Source organism: Tenrec ecaudatus, chromosome 13 (assembly GCF_050624435.1).
Source record: "Tenrec ecaudatus isolate mTenEca1 chromosome 13, mTenEca1.hap1, whole genome shotgun sequence".
NCBI classification, from domain to species: Eukaryota; Metazoa; Chordata; class Mammalia; order Afrosoricida; family Tenrecidae; genus Tenrec; species Tenrec ecaudatus.
The window spans coordinates 128,368,232-128,389,866 of NC_134542.1; the positions used below are offsets into that span (position 1 = coordinate 128,368,232).

Sequence of the window (21,635 nt, forward strand, 5' to 3'; positions counted from 1 at the left end):
CACAACATCCCTCACTGACCCATAGCCCTACAGGGGACAACACTGGAGACACAGTGTGGGAATTGTACCCGATCTGACCCCATCACACCAAGGCAAAACACTAAGGGCGTGCAACAGAAAAGCAAAGGGAACAGAGCAACAAAGTCCCCAGGGAATACCAAAGATAGACTTTGGGGCCAGGGACTGGCACCCCATCAGACACGACCACAAAATATTCCTAAAGGCCAACAAACTACTACAAGTTTTTCTTTGTTGTTGTTATTGTTTGTTGTTTGCTTTTTGTTGTTGCTGTATTGTCTTCTTTTGTTGTTTTGTTTTGCTCTCTCTTGTTTTTGTGCATGTTATTATCCCCGCAGGTCTGTCTAAATAAGATAGGCTGGATGAACAGTCTGGTAGAGAAAACAAGGGGGAGGTGGGGGGAAAGGAAATGGTGTTAACAAACCCAGAGACAAGCGAACAACAAGTGATCCAAATCAGTGGTGAGGAGGGTGTAAGAAGTCTGGTAGGGTGTGATCAAGGGTAATGTAACTGAAAGAAATTACTGAAACCCAAATGAAGGCTGAGCTTGATAGTGGGACAAGAAGAAAGTAAAAGGAAATAAAGGATAGAAACTAGGAGGCACAGGGCATTTATAGAGGGCTAAATAAAGACATGTACATATGTAAATATATTTATATATGATGGGGAAATAGATCTATGTGCACCTATGTATAGGTTTAATATTAAGGTAGCAGATGGACATTGGGCCTCCACTCAAGTACTTCCTCAATGCAAGAACACTTTGTTCTATTAAACTTGCATTCCATGACACTCACCTTCCTGCCACAATCACTGAAGACAAAGTGGGTGAATAAGCAAATGTGGTGAAGAAAGCTGATGGAGCCCAGCTATCAAAAGATATAGTGTCTGGGGGTCTTAATGGCTTGAAGGTAAACAAGTGGCCATCTAGCTCGGAAGCAACAAAGCCCACATGGAAGAAGCACACCAGCCTGCGTGATCATGAGGTGTTGAAGAGATCAGGTATCAGGCATCATCAAAAAATCATATCATTGTGAATGAGGGCGAATGCAGATTGGGGACCCAAGACCCATCTGTAGGCAACTGTACATCCCCTTACATAATGGTGGCGGGGAGGAGAAGGAGCCAGTCAGGGTGCAGCTAGTTCCTAAATGCTTCCTCCCCCCTCACTATCATGATCCCAATTATACCTTACAAATCCAGCTAGACCAGAGGATGTACATTAGTACAGATAGGAACTGGAAACACAGGGAATCCAGGACAGATGATCCCTTCAGGACCAGTGGTAAGAGTGGCAATACTGGAGGGTGGAGGAAGGGTGAGGTGGAGAGGGGGAACGGATTACAGGGATCTACATGTGACCTCCTCCCTGGGGGATGGACAACAGGAGAGTGGGTGTAGAGAGGGAGACATTGGACAGTGTAAGACATGACAAAATAATAATAATTTATAAATGAATCAAGGGTTCATGGGAGGGGGAAAAGCGGGAAGGGAGGGGGGAAAGTGAGGAGCTGATACCAAGCACTCAAGCAGAAAGCAAATGTTTTGATAATGACGATGGCAACAAATGTACAAATGTGCTCGAGCTGTACGAGCCCCCAATAAAATGATTTTTTTAAAGGTGGAAGATATGGAATATGGCAACTGCCTCCATGAATAGTCTCTTTTGTCATGAAGCCAGAAGAAATGGATGGTGCCATTACATTACTGGTATCAGACATATTTCATAGCAGAATCGAAAGGGGAAATATACGGAAGGGAATTTCAAAGTCTCACGATTCCAAACTTCTTGGAAAATTAAATCTTTAAACCTTCAACCAAAAACATCCCCTCAGTCATAAAACAAAATAGCTTAGCTTAATTGATAAAACACGTCTGCCTTGAGCATTATGTGATTTTTAAAACTATGTATATAGGATTGAATTGGTAACAGCAGCTCAAAAAATTAAAGGACACTTAGCGGACAGTGATTTATGTTAATAAAGTCAGAATAACTTAGAAAAGGAGAGTGAGAATGGTTACAGAACTGGAAGAATGGAGCCAAAGGTACATGTGGAAACTTGCCATGAGTCGATGTTTTGCTGTGTATGTTCCTAACTAAATAAAATTTCATATATACCTTTTTTAAAAAAGCTATGGAGGGTTAGCACAAAACACAGTGGATGTGGTTTTCTGTTATTTAAATACTTTACAGTTCATTATATACTATTTTCACACTGTAATATTTAAAGGGTAGTGCAAGTACATGTGTGAGAGAAAGCGAGGAGCGGAGAAGAAAAGACAGACAGAGCCACACTCACAAGGCCCACACTGTTCTCTAAACCTGTGCCTTCAAAGCACCTATGCATTCATGTCAACAGCTCCCAGTTGCAAGACACAGTACAATGCTAGAGATATAAACAAACATATATCTTAACATCTGTCCTCAGGAACTCACAAGCTAGATAGGAAAAAGAGATAAATAATTCAGATTTGGGCAAATAATACTATAAAAGCCAGAAACAAACAGTTTTAATGAGTCCTGTCCACACACCTGCTGCTGCCAAGTTGATTCAGACTCATGGTGATCACATGTTTCAGGAAATAACTGGGTTTTTTAATGCTGTGATGACCAAGGAAGTCACCAACCTTTCTCCTTCGGTGCTTCGGGGTGCATAAGAACTGCCGACCTTTTGCTTAGAAGTCTGGTGTAAAGCCTTTTGTAATATCAATAGACTTACATAACTACTGAGTTTTCTCCCCAAACACGGGAAAGAACTGCATGCATCCAACTAGTTCTTTCCCTCCCCCATTCTCCATTTTCTACATGTCTGTTCATTCGTTTCCTCCATACAAAATCCCAACAATAGAGCTGGTCTTTGTTTAGGACCACCATTCAGTGAGCTTACTATTTTCTCTTTCTTACTCCGAAAAGGGCCAACCTTATATTGTCAGTATTGTCATCCTTTGGGCTTTAGCTCTCCTTTCTTCTCCAGAAGAAATTAGTTTTTAGATAGGGGTTTAAATTAGGCTATTTTTATTTTAGAGACAGAGGTTATCCTTCATTTAGAGTTCTTATCCTTCATTTAGAAAAATAATTGGTTAACATATGCATAGGTTCCCTGAAACCTAAACACAAACAAAAAGAGGGCTTGGTGATGCGTATTGAGTGGGGCAAATGGGGACACAATCCACTCTAGTCAAAAGGACTGTGGTCTGAACACGCCCAGAGGCAACTCTGAAGACAGACCACAGGAACTGCTTCCAAAAGGCCAAGTGGCCCAATTCTATCCTGCACACATGGTGTCAAGTTGGAATCTACTCGATGACAATTATCAATAACTTGCATTTAACAGTGTTGTAAGCTGCATGTTGAGAGGCTTTGGTTATTAAATCAACTCAGTCAAAACCAGCATTTTTAAAATAGATTAGATAATTCTGATAGCATCATCAAGAGCAATAAGGGCACTGGTGTCTTAAAGGCATGTGAGTAGTCATCTCAGAAAAAAATACTGGTACCTATTTGGCCAAAGCAAAAGGGGGGGGTAGTGTAGAAATCGTCTCAAAGAAACTAGTGTACTGGGCTAACAAACTACACAAGCCACGCAAGTTTAATGCAACCCGAGACAAGAAGAACCAGATGGTTCTTGTAATACAACAGGTGCAGCCCAATAGAATGGGCCAGCGCTCCTCTGTCAGTGTGCCATGCTGCGATGACCTGGACGGCGCTGCGATGATGCAAGCTATGCCGCTGGTGCATCCGAAAGCAACAGGGTCATTGTGGTGGACACACTTCGAAGGGCTTCCAGACTGATAGTCTAATGCTCAGGGATTCGCCACAGAAAACCTTTAGAATAGCAAAACACTCATCTGAAGCTAAGTGTTTAGGCATTCAAAATACACACAGCCCGGGACAAGCTGCTTCCTCAAAGGACATTATTGATGGTGAATGGAACACATGGTTCCACGTCTCACTAGACACAACAGAATGGATGAAGGTTCTAAAGGTTCAAACTAAAAAGATCAAATTCTTAGAAAAACGAGCAGGCACGACAACAGTTTCAGACCAAGCTTTCAGTAATGGATTCGCTAGTACAGGAATGACAGCACCAACAGCAAAAGACAAATAAATTCACGGGACCTCATAAAAATGAAAATCCACCCGGGAGGTTATCCTTGAAAACATACGGGACACGAATCTTCATAATCTGTCTACATATCATTTCAAAAACTTAACAAAAAGGCAGGTAACCCAGGTACAGAGTAGGCAGGGGTCTTGAAAAGATGCTTCTTAAAAAAAAGACATTTATATGGTCTCCAAACACATGAAATGATGCTCGGTGTCATTAGCCACCAAAGGCAAATCAAAACCAGAATGAGATGCCGCCTCCCATGAGATGGCTAAGATGAAAACAAAAACAGTAAGTAACCAGTGTTGATGAAGATGTGGGGAATTGGAACCCGTTATCTATTGCTGGTAGGAATGCAAAATGGAACCCCCGTTACAGGAAACAGAGTAGCACTTCCACAAGAAACCAAAAGTAGAACGACCATTTGACCCCCACTTCTACTCCTGTAGGTGCATCTCCCAAAGACTTCAAAGCAAAACACTCATAAGATATAAACCAATGTTCACGGCACACTGTTCACAGTAGCCTGCAAGTGGAAACAAATCGGTTTTAGTTTTGTCTCATACCCTCATTCTTATTTCCCCTTTGCAGGCTCTTACCCTCTTGCCCCTAAACCACTACAATATCCTAACTGGTTTTTCAGCTTCATTTCTACTCATATCTGTGCACACACTAATTGATTATCTGCCAGTAAGCAGTTTTACTACCTCTAATCTTACCATTCTCTGATTTACAGACCTGGAATTCCTACCATGTATAGATGTTGATTTCCAAACAGGTACCAGCAATGCAGTAGCACCATTCTGCTTACTTTAAGATTTAGCTTTCCGGGCTAGGAGCGACAAGAATTGATAACTATATCGCTAATGAACATCGATGCAAAAATCCTTAACAAAACACTGGCTTACAGTATATAAAAAAATAATACACCGTGACCAAGTGGAATTCATATCAGGGATTCAGGGATGGTTCAACATACGAAAGATCATTAGTATGATTCAACAATTGATATGAAAAATTTTAAGAACCACATGATAATATTGATAGATGCAGAAACAGCATTCGACAACATCCAACACGAATTTCTGTTTAAGATGCTCAAGAAGACAGGAATGGAAGGAAATTTCTTCAATCTTATACAAGCCAACATGATAATCAATGGAGAAAAGATGAAAACAATTCCACTGAAAAGGGTGACCAGGCTAGGATGCCCCTTGTCCCCACTCCTATTGAACATCATATTGGAGGTCCTAGCTAACAACATAAAACAAAGAAAAGACATCAAAGATACATACTCATCTTGGGAATGAAGAGGTGAAACTATTGCTATTCGCAGATAATATGATTCAAACTCCACAAGAAGCGTTGGAAGTGATAGAGGAATATGTCAAAGTGGCAAGATACAAGATCAACCAACAAAAGTCTATCGGACTGCTATACCCATCAGACAAGATCACAGAAGAGGCCAATAAAAAGGTAGTACCCTTTATAATAGCCCAGCAAAAACCGAAGTATCTAGGGATACACCTAACTTAAAAAACACACACACACACACAAGATTTGTACAAGGAAAACTATAGAACACTATTACAAGAAACCAAGAATGACCTCAACAAATGGAGGAATATCCCATGCTCGTGGAATGGCAGACTCAATATAGTAAAGATGTCAGTTCTGCCTAAGGCACTGTATAAGTTCAATGCTATCCCAATACAAACAGCACCATCCTTTTTCAAAGATTTGGAAAAACTGATTAACAATTTCATATGGAGAGGGAAGAAGCCTAGAATTCGCAGAGAACTCCTCAAGAAGAACAAAGAGGGAGGGCTTGCTCTACCTGACTTTAACATGTATTACACAGCCACAGAAGTCAAAACAGTGTGGTACTAGTATTAACGAAAGATATTCAGACCAATGGAAAAGAGCTGAAGACCCAGAAATAAAAACATCAGCAAACAGGCAACTGATCTTTGATAAGGGCCCAAAAAATATCAAATGGAAAGCAGATGCCCTCTTCAAAAATAGTGCTGGAAAAAATGGTTATCTACCTACAGGAAAATGAAGCAAGAGCCTTACCTCACTCTGTGCACAAGAATAAACTTAAGGTGGATCACAGACCTTGAGATAAAACCCCAAACAATTAGGGCCATTAATGAGGGAATTGGGACAAACCTGAGAACCTTGGCACAGGGAATACATAGGTTATCGCAAATAGGGAAGGATGCAAATACAGAGAAGTCATAAATAGACAAGTAGGAAATAGATCTAGGTGCATATATTTATAGGTTTAGTCCCCTCAAGTACTCCCTCAATTGCAAGAACACTTTGTTCTATTAAACTTGCATTCTATGACTCTCACCTTCCCAACATAATCTCTGAAGACAAAACAGGTACATCAGCAAACGTGGTGAGGAAAGCTGATGGTGCTCAGCTATCAAAAGATATAGCTTCTGGGGTCTTAAAGGCTTGAAGATAAACAAGCATCCATGAGGTAATTAGTTTACTGTGCCAAACTGGCCGATAAACACATGTGGGGTTAACTGAAGGGCAGAGGGATAAATGGCTTGGTGAGCCTCACTTTTCTAGTTCTTGGGTCTCTTGCTTTCTGATGGTTGGACCAGAGTGCAGCTGCCTTAGCCAGTTCCCTGCGTTAGCTGGCAAGACTCACTTCCTGTAAGACACCCCTGAGAAGCCACACGGACCTACCCTGATGCAGCCCTGGGTGCTGGAGCAGCCGTGTGGAGACCCCTGCCAGCACTGAGATGATTACAAGTTCACTGACTCAGCTTTCCTCCTGCAGACGGCGGAATAGTGTGTGTTTTGTGAGATGGAGGAGCACTTTGTAGAGTGGTGTTGGACATGTAGGTTAATGGGTTAATGTTGGACTTGTGGGTTTGGGCAGCACTGGGTTGGGATGTTTTCTTAATGTGCACTTACCCTTTACATAAAACTCTCTTATAAATGAGTTGTGGATTTGTTTCTCTAAAGTACCCAGACTAACACAGGCCATCTAGCTGAGAAGCAACAAAGCCCACATGGAAGAAGCACACCAACCTATGTGATCAGGAGGGATCGATGGGATCAGGTACCAGCATCTAAGACCCAGAATAAAATCATACACAAGGTGAATGGGGTGGGAGGTGGGGGGCATAGAGTGGAGACCCAATGCCCATATGTAGACAATTGGACATCCCCCCACAGAGAGGTCAGAGGAAAGAAATTAGCCAGTCAGTGTGCAGTATAGCACCAATAAAACACACAACTTTCCTCTAGTTCTTTGGTGCTTCCTTCCCCCACTATCAGGACCTCAATTCTACCCTACAAATCGGATTAGACCAGAACATGCACACTGCTACAGGTTAGAGCCCGCCACTCAGTTCAAGGCCTTTAGGAGTGTTTTCCAGTGGAATCTGTTGGGGTGCCAAGCCCTGGCCCCAAAGGCTATTTTTGGTATTCCCTGGGGACTTCGTTGCTCTGTTCCCCTTGCTTTTCTGTTGCATGCCCTTAGTGTTTTGTCTCGGTGTGGTGGGGTCAGATTCCCACACTGTGTTTCCAGTGTTGTTCCCTGTAGGGCTATGGGTCAGTGAGGGAATGTCGTGTCTGTAGTGGGGTCAGTCAAGTGGTCTTCTCTGTGGATTGGCTGCTCTGAGCGGTAATATAGTCCTCAAGGCTTGGTGGGCCAGGATGTGTTCCACTCTCTCTTCCTCCACCTTCATTTGCTCCCATGTGCTCTGATCAGACATGTCCCTCTCCCTGAGCTGCAGATTCAGTGCTATCCTCTGAAATAAATTATTCTGGGAGAAGGGGCAGGTATCTACATAGTTGGGATTGGGGTCAGCCCCTCACTTTCATCCATATCTTAATACTGTCATGATGAAATGCAAATTATTTGGTAACGTGTTGTCAAACAAGATTTGAATGACTCAAGGTCAGGAATCATATCTTTCTTATTTTTATACCATTTTGCCTTCTGTAAAAAGAGTGTCACGTTGAATTAAAATACAAATAAATGTTCATATCAATCATTCCCAAATAAACCAAAATATATCAATTAAAATAATAAGGTGTAATTTTACAACTAAATTAGCATGTTCTCCAAATAAAAGAAGACTCACTATGGGTCCCTTTTATAAAGGCAAAGAGTTAGAAATCTGACAGATAAAAATACCCCTATCACTGAACCACGGTCACATTCCTAACACTTCAGACCATAGGTTCCCAAACTTCTTTGGCACACTGCTGCCCCTTTCAGGAAGGAATTACTAACGGCCTCCCTGGCCATTCAAACCCTTTGTATTATACCAGGGGCAGCAAACTTTTGAGACAGAAAAGGCAATCCTGTCCCTCACAAAAATTTAAAAATAATTCAAGAACCATATATTATTATGAACAAATGAAAGCACCATGATCTGAATATCCTTTAAAATTTTTATAAATGAAACTATGATAGTTTTATTTTCATCTTCCTTTTTACTTCAGACATATATATACATACTGAAAGAGCCACACATGGCTTAGGAGCTGCAGCTTGCTGACCCCTGCTATAGCCCATCACTCAGGATGAAGTGTAGGTATCTGGTATTCTTGTACCCCTAGATCAGCGGTACTTAACCTGTGGGTTGCGACCCCTTTGGGGGTTGAACAACCCTTTCACAGGGGTCACACAATGCATAACAGTATCAAAATTATAGTTATGAAGTAGCAATGAAAATAATTTTATGGTTGGGGGGGTCACCAAAACATGAGGATTTGTATTAAAGGGTCTGTCGTGGCATTAGGAAGGCCGGGAACCACTGCCCTAGATCACTCCATTGGCCCCAAGGAACAGTATCACCACTTTGGAAAAACTACTTTATAATACCAGAAGGGTAGGGTATGTTCGTTTTGGTAAACTAGAGAAACAAATCCACAAAAACTCATATATGTATAAGAGTTTTATATACAGGGTATGTGTGATTCAGAGAGCATCCCAACCCAATCTAGTCCAAGTCCATATGTCTCACACTGATCTACAAAGTCCTCAAACTTACAAAACACACACAATGAAGCTGAATGCAAGAGGACCACACGCCAGTGGGTAGAACATCTTTGAATCCAGTGGCGGTGTAAGTATCTCAGCACTGGCAGGGTTCTCCCCACGACTTCCACGGCTTCTCCCAGCACCCAGGGCTGCATCAGAGTAAGCGCATGTGGTTTTTCCTCAGGGATGTCATGCAGGACGTGAGCCTTGCCAGCTGAAGCAGGGAACTGGCTAAGGCTGCCGCACACTGGTCCGACCATCAGAGAACAAGAGTCCAGAGAACCAAAAAGGGCGACGCTTACCGGGCCATTTATCTCTCTGCCCTTCAATTAATCCCACATGTGTTTATCGGTCCGGTTGGCACAATAAACCTTAACTATCTCAAGGTGGGGCAATGGGAAGAAAGGTGGAACCAATCGTAATGATTGACACACACACACACACACCACCATCACCACCTCACTCCAGGGGAATGAACAACAGAAACCATAGGGGAAGGGAGACAGCAGGCTAGGTAAGATATGAAGGTAGTAATTTATATTTTATCAAGGGGTCACGGAGACGGGGGACCTGATACCAAGGGCTCAATAGAAAGTAATTATCTAGAAAAGGATGGCAACATTTGTGCATATATGCCTGGTATATGCAGTCATAAAAACTTTTTCTTTTAAGCTTTAAGAAGCACTATGATAGACACTAAGCAAAAGGTAAATGTTGAAATCAACTATAGTAAATCGCTGACATGTTTCAGCAATCATGTAATTACACTCACAAAGATGGAACAAATTGGAAAAACAATATCAATTACTATTTAATGATCCTTTTTTCTATTTGCTAGAATCTTTACATTACTTTCATCTTCACAGCAATACAAGGTAAGTATTATGATCCATATTTCAGTTAAGAAAGTAGGCTTATGGCTGAATTTTTTCAGTTTGAGACCTGATTCCAAACTAAATCGGTCTGTCTCCAGTCTATTTTCACTAAAGATATACAAGAAGGTAATGTATATGTAAACTTAGGAAGGATGTGCTAAAATATTCCTAAGCAAACATTAGCTCCCAGGTACTTATTATCATGAGTCAAAGTCAGATCATAACAACTGCATTAAGCAGCATTTTCTCAGAAAAGGGTAAATTTTGAGTTACTCTTAAATAGGAGGGGCATGGATTAGAGAAATGGTTATTCAAACTGAGGAAACATGGACTGGAAAACAACATAAGGGTGTTTTATTTTTAGCAAGATTGAGAAACAGGGTTAGTGAGATGAAGTTGTGAAAAGTCTTCAAAGCCAAGCAGATAAATTTATAACTGATTGATACAAAAACAAACAAAAAACCCCACCTCACTGCCAAACCAAAGCCAATTCATAGCAACCCCATAGGACAAGGCAGAACTGCCCATGTGAGTTTTCGAGACTCTAACTCAGGGGTCCTTGAACTTTTTAAACAGGGGCCAGTTCACTGTCCCTCAGACCCACTGGAGGGCCAGACTATGGTTAAAAAAAAAGATGAACAAATTCCTATGCACACTGCATATATTATTTTGAAGTAAAAAAACAAATGGCACAAGAACACCCTGGTGGGCCGGATAAATGTCCTCGGCGGGCCGCATATGGCCCGCGGGTCGTAGTTTGAGGACCCCTGCTCTAACTCCTCACCAGAGTAGAGTATTGCACGGCACAGTTTCAGTACTGAAATGTCCGGTAACTAGAATATGACACTGGGCGAGACATTAGTTCTTGAGCCTCAGTTTAATGGGTCGTGAAAAGGAAGGGTGGCTGCTGAGATTAACTCTAAGGTCCTTCATTGCTCTACAGTTACGTGCTTCTTGAATGTATAGCAGCACGTCATATTTTCACGATCTTATTTAAATGTTTTTGTTTGGCCAGCTTCTCTTTTGGGGTTTAAAACAAACCAACAAACCAACAAAAGCAGCAGAGAGTTAATAATAACTACACCTCCCAAAGTATACTTGATGGCACAGAACAGATACTCTTGCCTTCTAAATTCTTTTTCCCTTCGACCACTCTACATAGCCTCCTTGTTAGCAAGGGCAAAGTACAGTAAGCCGCCCAAATTAATCTCTTCCTTGAGAGTCCACACTGGCTAATTTTTATCCTAACTAGTTGCTTCTCTTCCAGTTTCTACCTGGGAATAATCAAAAGAACAATGTATGGGGTGGGGGGTGGGGGGAGAATAGTGCCCGAAAGGAAATCGGACAATATATAATACATTTATCCTGTTTTCGCATGTCATTTTTAATTTGACGACCCATTGGCTGGGTCAATTCCTATTCTAATCAACCCTACTGAACAGAGTAAAACTACTCCATAGGGTTCACAGCCTGTAAATCTTTCTGGAAGTGTGATGCCTCATTGTTCTTCTACAAAGTGAGTAGCTGGTGGGCTCAAGCCACTTTCAGTCAGCAACCTAATGCTTGATGCACCACCGATTACAAAACGGAAAAGAAATTACACTGTTATTAAATACAGCACTTCCACACCACCACACTATTTCCACATAACTTTCTCATCAATGGAACTATTAAATGAAGAACTATCTCCTGCTTCTGAACAGTACTTTGCTAGCAAAGAAAAAAAATTCGAGAAATGTAAAACTAATTTTTAAAGTCTTACAACTTATTCTATTAAACTGGCAAATTTAATACATTTGGGCTATCTCATTTAAAAGTTTCCTAACAATACAGTAACAAAAAAAAACAAAACAAAAAAACCCCGTAGTTCAACAGTTTGTAATCAGTGAATTTCTACCAAGGAATAATTTCTTTTTAGTGATAATATTACTTAAAATATTTTTCTTTATTTTAATCATTTTATTGGGGGCTCGTACAACTCTTATCACAATCCATCCATACATCCATTGTGTCAAGCATATTTGTACATTTGTTGCCATCAGTCTCAAAACATCTGCCTTCTGCTTGAGCCCCAATGAATAATTTTTATTTAGCAACAACAATTCATATTTAACCATATTAAATCATATAGACTTGCTACTCCTAGGTAAGGTCACCAATTTTTATGTTCCCAGTAACTGGCATCAGAAAAGGCCCAGCGTTGTAGTGAATTATGCACTGGGCTACTAAAAACAAGGCAAAGAGTTCGAAATCAACAAAAGCTCTGAGGAAGAAGCTTTCTACTCCTGTGAATAGTCTTGGAAAACCAGGACAGTTATATTCTATCTAATATGAGGCGCTATGAATTGAAATTGACCCAATGGCACTGAGTTTGGTTTTGATAACTACATAGAATTCAAATAGAACTTCCAAAAAATTGTCTTTACCACAACTATCAAACTGATTTAAATTTCTACATATTTTTAAAAAGTTCTCATTATGTACAACTGGCAGTGTTAACTCTTGGAAAGGAGCTGTGGGTAGGTGTTGGGCTGCTACCACAAGGTAGGCAGTTCAAACATACCAGCTGCTCTGTAGACGGTGAAGTGTCTGCGCCCATACAGATTTCTAGCCTCAGAAACCCTCTATAGGAGCCATATGAGTTGGAATTGACTACATCGCAGTGGGGCTCATTTTTGGTTAACTAGTAGAAGAGAAGTTTTCTTAATAGTGTTTCTTTAAAACTATCTCATATCAACCAACATCAGTCTCTTACTTTGCTTCCTGAAGATGAATTACTTAAAAAAACACGACCCTTTTTAGAATGTACAGTAAGCATACAAGCTAAGTAGATAGCACTACACATTGTACTATCACTTTACAACTCACATTATGCTTACTAGATCAAACTAAAAGGACCGCTGGTGGTGTAGTGGTTACATGTTGGGCTGTGATCCTCCTGGTCAACAGTTTGAAACCAACAGCAGCTCCGCAGAACAAAGACTAGGCTTTCTAACCAGAAACCCTCAGGGTGTGGTGTTAAGTGTGTCAGTATTGGCTCCATGGCAGTGAGTTTGGTTCTTTTGGGATATGAAACTAACATCAATTTAATATACAAATTGTAGTTTAGTAAATTTGTGAGAGCCACATAAGTTTTTTGTAAAAAGATATAAATAATAAAAAATTAAATAATAAAGTAATCAAAAATATTTAATAATAGTAATAAAAGTTATTTTATTTCTACCCCACATAAAGTTTTGTGTTTAAGAAAAAAGTTAGGTTTCTATTCTTGAACTGATGAAATATAATTTGTGACATCCTATCATTTTTTAAGGCTCTGATAAACAGTGAAACATATGCTCCCAGTAAAACAGTTCAAACAACTTTTCCAGTAGAAGCATTCTAAGTACATCTGACCCAGAAAGTATTTTTAGCAAGTGAGCTGAATCAATGCTGGTTTTATGTCTAGCCTAAATTAGAACCTGAGTGTCAGAAATTTAAAGTAGTAATAATACTGGGGGCATTTAAAAAAAGATATTGCATTGAAACATAGGTGGGGGAACACACATTTTAGGGGGGAGCAAGAGAACAATTTATTCTGCAGATTGAGTGGGGGTTGGGTCTGAAACACAGCCTGAATCAGAAAAAAAGAAAGTTACTGAAGCCTCCTGAAAGTCTACCTGTCCTCTGCAAGCACCTTTCCCCGTTCAGCTAACAGAAGCCCAAAACACACATTAAGACAATTCAGCAGTCTACAAGCTAAGTCATATCTTCACTAATTACGTTTGAGGAACCTGTGAAAGTTCCCAATTAATATTAACAAAAACTAAAGAATCGTGATGTTTCTTTGTCTTTAAAATCTCATCAAATACTCAAATCAGATTAGCTAAATCAAAAATAATCCTACTATGAGCGACATAAGATCATGATTATGGTACCAAGCACATGTCTAAGTTCAAAATAAAACAAAGATATGTGTGCCATAAAGAATGTGAGAAATAAAAATACCTTTTGTGGTAATTTAGTCTGCCAAAATATTGTGGTGCCTACAAAATCAATGTACTCTGATTATGCTCTGGACAAGAAGTCTGTGTAATAGAAACTTTTGCTTACATTTCTTTTTTCTTTTCAATTTGTACACTGAATTTATATTGTGCAAATCAATGATTAAAGTGACATACGGGGCTCTATTCCAATAAGCAAAACCCAAGTAGTACGGTGGTTAAAGCAGTGCCCTGCTGAATAACTTAATGCCATTGACTCAATGCTGACTCATAGCAACCTCTCTGTGGGTTTCCGAGACGGTCTATTGGAGTAGGAAGCCCAGTCTTCCGAACCGCCAACCATGTGGATCAAGTCGAACGCCTAACCACTACACTAAGGGCTCCTAAGAAGTCAGCCGTCAGTGACTCTGGAAGACAGATGGGGCAGTCTGCTTTCCGACAGCTTTATTGCCCAGAAAACCCTTCGATTCCCAGTCCCTGCCATCAAGCAGATGCCGACTCTGGGTGCCGGGTCATGGGCGTCAGAACGGATTTGACAGCAACGGGTCTGGTTGGAATTCCACTCCAGAAAAAAGTATTTGATCTCTACAAGTAAACATTTATGTTAAGGGTTATCGGACCCCATCCCACACACACTCCCTTCAAAACAGTAAGCAGCAGCCCTCCCGTCTCTTCGCACCTGAAGGTTCAGAAAACGGGTCACAAGCTGTGGCTTTTACTGTTCCACAGTCATCTTTCTCCTTAAATACGGGCTTTCTGTTTTTATCTTTCGCAATCTGTGCTTCAGTCTGTTGGCTAATGAGCTTTACCGTTTCGACCAGGCCCAGCATTTGATGACATGAATTTAAAACAGCATTACTCAAATGACTGATAAGCAAGACAGCTGGTATGTTGCAGGCTCATTGAAATACCGTCCCGTTAGTGGCAGCGCTGCATAAAGCAGATCCCCATATACCTGTGCGATGATTGTTCCACTTTAGGGAAGCCCTAGGAATTGCACCGGATCCTTCATTTAGCTACAGCTCAACTCTTGTTTGGTACAACTACATATTCCTAAATACAAGTAATTACAGGGAGGCCAAAAATGACCTTAAAATTTTAAGAGTGGGGATTCTTCTACCCAGTTTACTCATGCAGCATGCAGGAATAAAAAAGGAATTGTACCAGCAACGGGCAACCAAGATTCTAAAGCTTTGGGCAGAGTTTAGGATTTGGGGAAATCCCATTCTGTATCTATTTCAATGCTAACCCTTCTCCCTTCTCTCACCCTTAAGACAGTCTACCTTTAACTCCAAAAGCAAAGGCTGGAAAGAAAAAGTATCGTTCTCCTCACCCCCAATTCATTTTATTTATATTTAAATAACGGTGTCGGGTGAGTACTAAACTGCTAACCACGAGGTCTACGGTTCAAACCCACCAGCAGCTCCCAGGGAGAAAGCATAAGGTACCTATCAGCTTCCCTACAGACGGCCACGGAAACCCTACGTGGCTCAGTGTGGCTCTCCGTGGGCATCGTCTCGATGGCAGGGGGTGGGGGTGCACCCAGTGTGCCCTCCCTCCCAGATCCATGCACGCCCCCCAGTAACAAGCGCGCGCGCACCTCGCAGGGTCGAAGGCGACCCCAAGGCCCCCTTACCTTTGTATCACAGCCGCGTCCTCTCGGCTGGAGACGAGGAACCTCGAGGCCCGGGCGCGCCGCAGAGGCGTGCGCCCGCGGGCCGCTCGGGGGGTCTCCTCAGCGGCCCCCCAGCCGCCGGCACCACCTCATCCTGCGAGGCTGCCGCGGGTCGGCGCCGCCGAGAAGGCGGGCGCAGGGGACGGGCAGCCGGAGTCCTCTCCGCGCTTCCCAGAGGGAATGAGCTAATGCACACCCCCAAAAGTGCGGTGGGGGAGGGGAACCTTGCGCGGAGAGGTCCCGGCTCCACGCCGCGGACCCCCCGGGCCAACGCGGAGTGTCTCCCCCTCCCCGGCCCAAGCCCCAAACTCGGCCCCGGGGGGACCCAGGAGTCCCGCGAGAACAATGCCGACGGGCGCGAGGAGCGGAGACGCGCACAGCCGGAGAGCGCGCGGGGGGGGGGCACTCCTGAGTTGCGTGAGTGTGTGTGAGTGCGAAGAAGGAGCCCGGTCAGCCCTCTCCTACTCCTCCTCCTTTGCTCCCGCCTCCTCCGTCTCCTCCCTCACGCACATCCCGTCTCCCAGGCCGCCGCATAGCAAATGAACGAGCATGGCGGCCGCGCATGCGCCGCCCGCCAGCGGCTCCGCGGCCGCCGAGGGGCGATCTCGCGAGAGGCGAGGCCGAACCCTCTTCCCCGCGGGCTGGGCGAGAACGGAGGGACGTGCAGGTGTGAGAGGTGCCAGACCTGGGAGGGCGGGGGAGGAGTGGGCAGGGGAGACTGGGTGGAGCGCTCTCGCCCCGCCCCACAGCCGCGCTGCGATTGGCTGCTTCCACTGCGTCCCTTGAAGAAACTCTGGCCTAAGAGAGGGAACGGATGACGGATGGGTTAGAAATGAAATGTATGAAAAAGTAAACCAAACTATTGGTCCTAGATCATCCCAACCTGAAGGCTGGTAAAAGTTTTAGCATGCAATTTTGAATTACTGTAAATATAGACCCTAGAATAAAACCCAAACAAGCAGTATTTGTTTATTAAGCAAACATTTAGATGCCTTCTGTGTACCAGAAACAATCTATTACATATACGTATATACAAATATATACATATATACACACATATATAATACGTCAATATATATTAACGATTTTATTGACTTAAATGTAAGGGTTACACGTTGGACTGCGATCCTCATGATCGGCAGGTCGAAACCACCAGCAGCTCTGTGGGAGAAAGGCTGGGCTTTCTACTTCTGTAAACAGTTCCAGTCTCAGAAAGCCACAGAGGAGTCACTGTGTGTCAGGATGGACTTGATGTCACCGAGTTTGGTTTTTTGGTTTTAGATTTCATATGAAGAAAATCACGACAAAACCAACAACAGGAAAACCTCAAATCTAAAAGAAAGCAGAAAATAATAAAAACCAGAACAAATGAAAAATTAGTCAAAAAGTCAAATAAACGATAAGTGTTAAAAATTTAACCCAACTTTACCTGCATTAATTCACTTTGTGATCACTCTGTCTGAGGGCAGGACCATTCACATCCCTGGTCACTGGTCTGAGGCAATTCGGTGGCTGCTTAATCTCTGTGGAAACTCTCCAAATGGATTTTGGTTTTCACTGTCATCCATAGTCTTCTGCGAACTGAGTGCTTAAAATTTAAGCTCCAACACAATTCCCTTCTTTGATCTTAAAATACAATGATTCACACAGACTGTTGTGCTTCTTCCATGCGGGGGCTTGGCTGGCCCATCACTTAGATGGCTGCTTAAATTTTTATAACACATATGAACTTGGTATGATACGTAGGTTTCCAGCTGGGTGCATTCTAATACTTTTATCAGTGATACAAACGTTTTGAGGATGGGCTAGATAAAAGGATCAGAGAGCCCTCCCACTTATTTTGTGCCTTGTTTTTTTTTTTTGGTTTGTTGGGACTCTCCTGTAGCCTGGCACCTTCTTGCATGTAGATTCAGCATTCCTTAGTACAGACGTTTTTTCAATGTATTACTTTCTCTCCAAGCTGACAAAATGACTCTATAATAATGAAAAGTAGCTTTCACATGATGAACTCTTGCAAACTTACACAATTCTGTGAAAATTGGCAATTTCTATTCACTCTTTTACCCTCTTCTCTATCTAGTTTTCCCATTTTAGAAAGAAAATTTCACAGTCCACATTTTACCCACTTTCCTCCTCTACTTCCTTTCATTCTCAGAGCTCAGTTCCAGCCAGTGGCCATACACCCTTCTCAAAATACACCTGCCTCTAGTTCTGCCTTTATTCTTGCTATCCTTCCTGAATGTTCTCTCCATCTTTGTCAACGTCCAGTCATCCCCAACTGCAGATCATATGGGACTTAACATCAGAAGTAAAAAGTAATGTCTTTCTTCTTTGACATTCAAAGTTCTAGGTCCATAGCTCTTTTTATTTCTTATCACATTTTATTATATGATACTTATTCATGCACAGGGAGCCCTGTTGGTACTGTAGGTAGGGTGTTGGGATGCTAACTGGAAGATTAGCTATTCAAACTTAACAGTAGCTTCATGAGAGAAATGTGAGGCTGTCTGTTCTGATATAGAGTCCCTGTGAATCAGAATCATTTGGAGGGCAGTAGATTTGATTTTTGGTTTATCCCCGAGTCTTATGGCCAATACTATATGACCAACTGCTTCTTGGTCATCCTTATATCCCTCATAATGCTCGATGACACTGCCTACCTCATTTAAAAGCATATTTGCTCCCTGAATAAATGAAAGTATTGTCTCCAATTGGTGGAGGAACTAGAGAGACAGTAGACTTTTCTCCAGCTTCCGATTCTAGTAGCTTGCTCGGTCTCTGAGTGATACAAATCTGCTCTCGATTTTTCTTTACCAGTGGTCTACCTGTGTTGGTATTCGACATGAGTCAATTCTGACTCATGGAGACCTTATGTTTAAGAGAATTTCCCAACCCTGCTCTCCTGTCCATTGTCATCATCTTTGATATATTTGAGTCTATTTTTATGGGGACTATGTCAATCTGTCGTATTGAAGGCAAATTTTCGTTTGCCTTCTCTTTACAACACAATCCAAAAATCACTGCCTCTGAGTAGATGCTGACTCATAGACAAAGCCTCATTTGTCTCCCCACTAACACATGTAGCCATTAGTCCATCCTAATGATGTGTCTATATTGGACAACATATAATCTATAGTGCTGTCATTCATAAGGTTTGGATTGGCTAATTTTCCAAAGTACGTAATCAGTTTTTTCTTACTTCTCTGTCTTAATCTGGAATCGCCCCTTCTTCCTAGGGTGATCCAGCTGGCATTTGAAATATGGATGAAATAGCCTCCAGCATCATAACAACACATGCCACCCCAGTATGAAAAAATTGACAGACTGGTGGTGATGACCTCACATAGAGCCTTGTAACTCGAACAACACCTTATCTTCCTACTTCCAGATCCTCCCCCTGCAGCTCATATCTGTAGGCTCCATCTGTAGCCACTTGCTGCCATTGAATCGATTCCAAATCATAGAGAGCCTTCAGGATAGGGTGGAACTGTCCCTGTGGGCTGCTGACACTATGACTTTATGTTTCATCCTTCTCCCATGAAGCAGCTGGTGGTTTCAAACCGATGACTTTGCACTGGCAGTCCAATGCATAACCACTATACCACGAGTGGTGTGTAACTACAATGACCTCTTACAAATATGTCTGACTTGTAACATGAATGCAACTAGAGTCTTAACATTGGTGGAGGCAGAAGGGAACAACTTTTGTTTTGGAAAATTTCCCAGGATGAGCGTCCGTAAGCATTATGCTCCGTAAAGTAGAGGTCAGTGACAATGAGGAAGACCCTTCAGATGGATCGACATATGGGCTGCAACAAGGGGCTCGAACAGCATGAGAATCGTGAGGATGAAGCAGGAGCGAGAAGTGTTTTCTTCTGTTGTGCTGAGGGTCGCTATGAGCATGATACTACTCAATGGACTCCCCCCCCCCAGTCTGTGTATTGTTTATTTCTTTTTTAAAAATCACTTTATTGGGGGCTCAAACAACTTTTATCGCAATCCATCCATCCATTGTGTCAAGCACATTTGTACATTTGTTGCCATCATCGTTCTCAAAACATGTGCTTTCTACTTGAGCCCTTGGTATCAGCGCCTTATTTTCCTCATAGCAGTTTCTCTATCCTCAATGCTAACCTAACTAGATGCCCTAAAGAAGACTCTCCTCCTAGGGGAGGTCCGACAGATGCAAGATATCCCAGTCACAGAAAGGGTCTTCACTATGGGCAAGCAGATATGAGATGTACTAGCTTATACACAAAGACACAAAGGACTTTGGTGTCCAGCATTATGAGTAAATCTTTAGGATAGACCAATGGAAGTGTCAATAACGAAGCAATGTCACTAATAGATTACCAGAAAATTCTGCTTGCCAACATCCAATGACCGATCATCCTGTAATAAATTAAAGGACATGTCTTTTACCAATTACATGAGCTCACTTATTTATCATCCATCGATTCTTGTTAACTATGCTTCCAGATATCCCACTTTGTCTCTATGTTTTTTTGTTAGCCGATTATATTATTCCTTTCTGGGTCATTGGTTTTCTTTTTTGTTTTCATCATTGTGTTCTCTTTTGTTGCTTTGTCTTTCTACGCTTTGTTTTTTGGGGGGTGCATATTATCATCTCTGCAGATCTATCTAGAGAAGATGGGCTGGATGAACACTCTGGAGGAGAAAACAATGGAACCAATGGTTCTGGGGGTACATGGGAGAGGGAGAGGTGGGGGGAAGGAGGTGGTGTTGACCATCCCAGGAACAAGGGAGCAACAAGTGATACAAAGTCAGTGGTAAGGAGAGTGTGAGAGGCCTGCTAGGGATTTAGCAAGGGCAGTATAGCTGAGAGAAATTACTGACACCCATTTTGGGAATCATGAGGGCAATGAATGTACAAATGTGCTTTACACGATTGATATATGTATGGATTGTGATAAGAATTGTATGAGTCCCTAATAAAATGATTTAAAAAAAAAGAAATTACTGAAAACCAAATGAAGGCTGAGCATGATAGTGGGACAAAAGGAACGTAAAAGGAAATAGAGGAAAGAGCTAGGAGGCAAAGGGCATTTATAGAGGTCTAAATACAGGCATTTACATATGTAAATATATTTATATAGGATGGTGGGGAAATACGTTTATGTGCATATATTTATAGGTTTAGTATTAAGGCAGCAGATGGACATTGGACTTCCACTGAAGTACTTACTCAATGCAAGAACACTTACTAAATAGGCATTCCATGATGCACACCTTCCCAACAAGATCGCTGAAGACAAATGTGTGCATAAGCAAATGTAGTGAAGAAAGCTGATGGTGCCTGGCTATCAAAAGATCTAGCATCTGGAATCTTAAAGGCTTGAAGATAAACAAGCAGCCATCTAGCTCAGAAGCAACAAAGCCCACATGGAAGAACCTCACCCACCTGTGTGAACACAAGGTGTCGAAGAGATCAGGTATCAGGCATCAAAGAACAAAAATCATATCATTGGAAGTGACAGCGAGTGCTGAGTGGAGACCCAAAGCCCATCTGTAGGCAACTGGACACCTCCTTACAGAAGGGTTTGAGAGAGGAGACGAGCCAGTCAGGGTGCAGGGTAGCAACAATGAAACATACAACTTTCCTCTAGTTCTTAAATGCTTTCTCCCCCGACCATCATGATCCCAGTTCTACCTTACAAACATGGCTAGACCAGAGGATGTACACTGGTAAAGACAGTAACTGGGAACACAGGGAATCCAGGACAGATGATCCTTTTAGGACCAGTGGTGAGAGTGGCAATACCTAGAGGATGGAAGGAAGGTGGAGTAGAAAGGGGGAGCCTATTACAAGGATCTACATAAAACCTTTCCCTGGTGGGGGATGGACAACAGAAAAGTGGTTGAAGGGAGATGTCGGACAACGTAAGATATGACAAAATAATGATAATTTATAAATTATCAAGGGTTCATGATGGA

The 21,635-nt window shown here is 42.2% G+C and overlaps 1 protein-coding gene across 4 annotated transcripts in view; it reads right to left on the bottom strand.

Moving 5' to 3' along the window:
* Positions 1–16,226, bottom strand: part of PTPN4 (protein tyrosine phosphatase non-receptor type 4) — a 189,920-nt gene extending 173,694 nt beyond the window's left edge. For 3 of the 4 annotated variants that reach the window (XM_075530245.1, XM_075530244.1, XM_075530242.1), the window contains exon 1: positions 15,642–16,224. The gene's annotated coding sequence lies outside the window, so the exon portion shown is untranslated. Of the gene's footprint in view, positions 1–15,641 lie in introns of all 4 variants that reach the window. The other variant, XM_075530243.1, reaches the window with a different exon arrangement.
* Between the last annotated feature and the right edge of the window lie 5,409 nt (positions 16,227–21,635).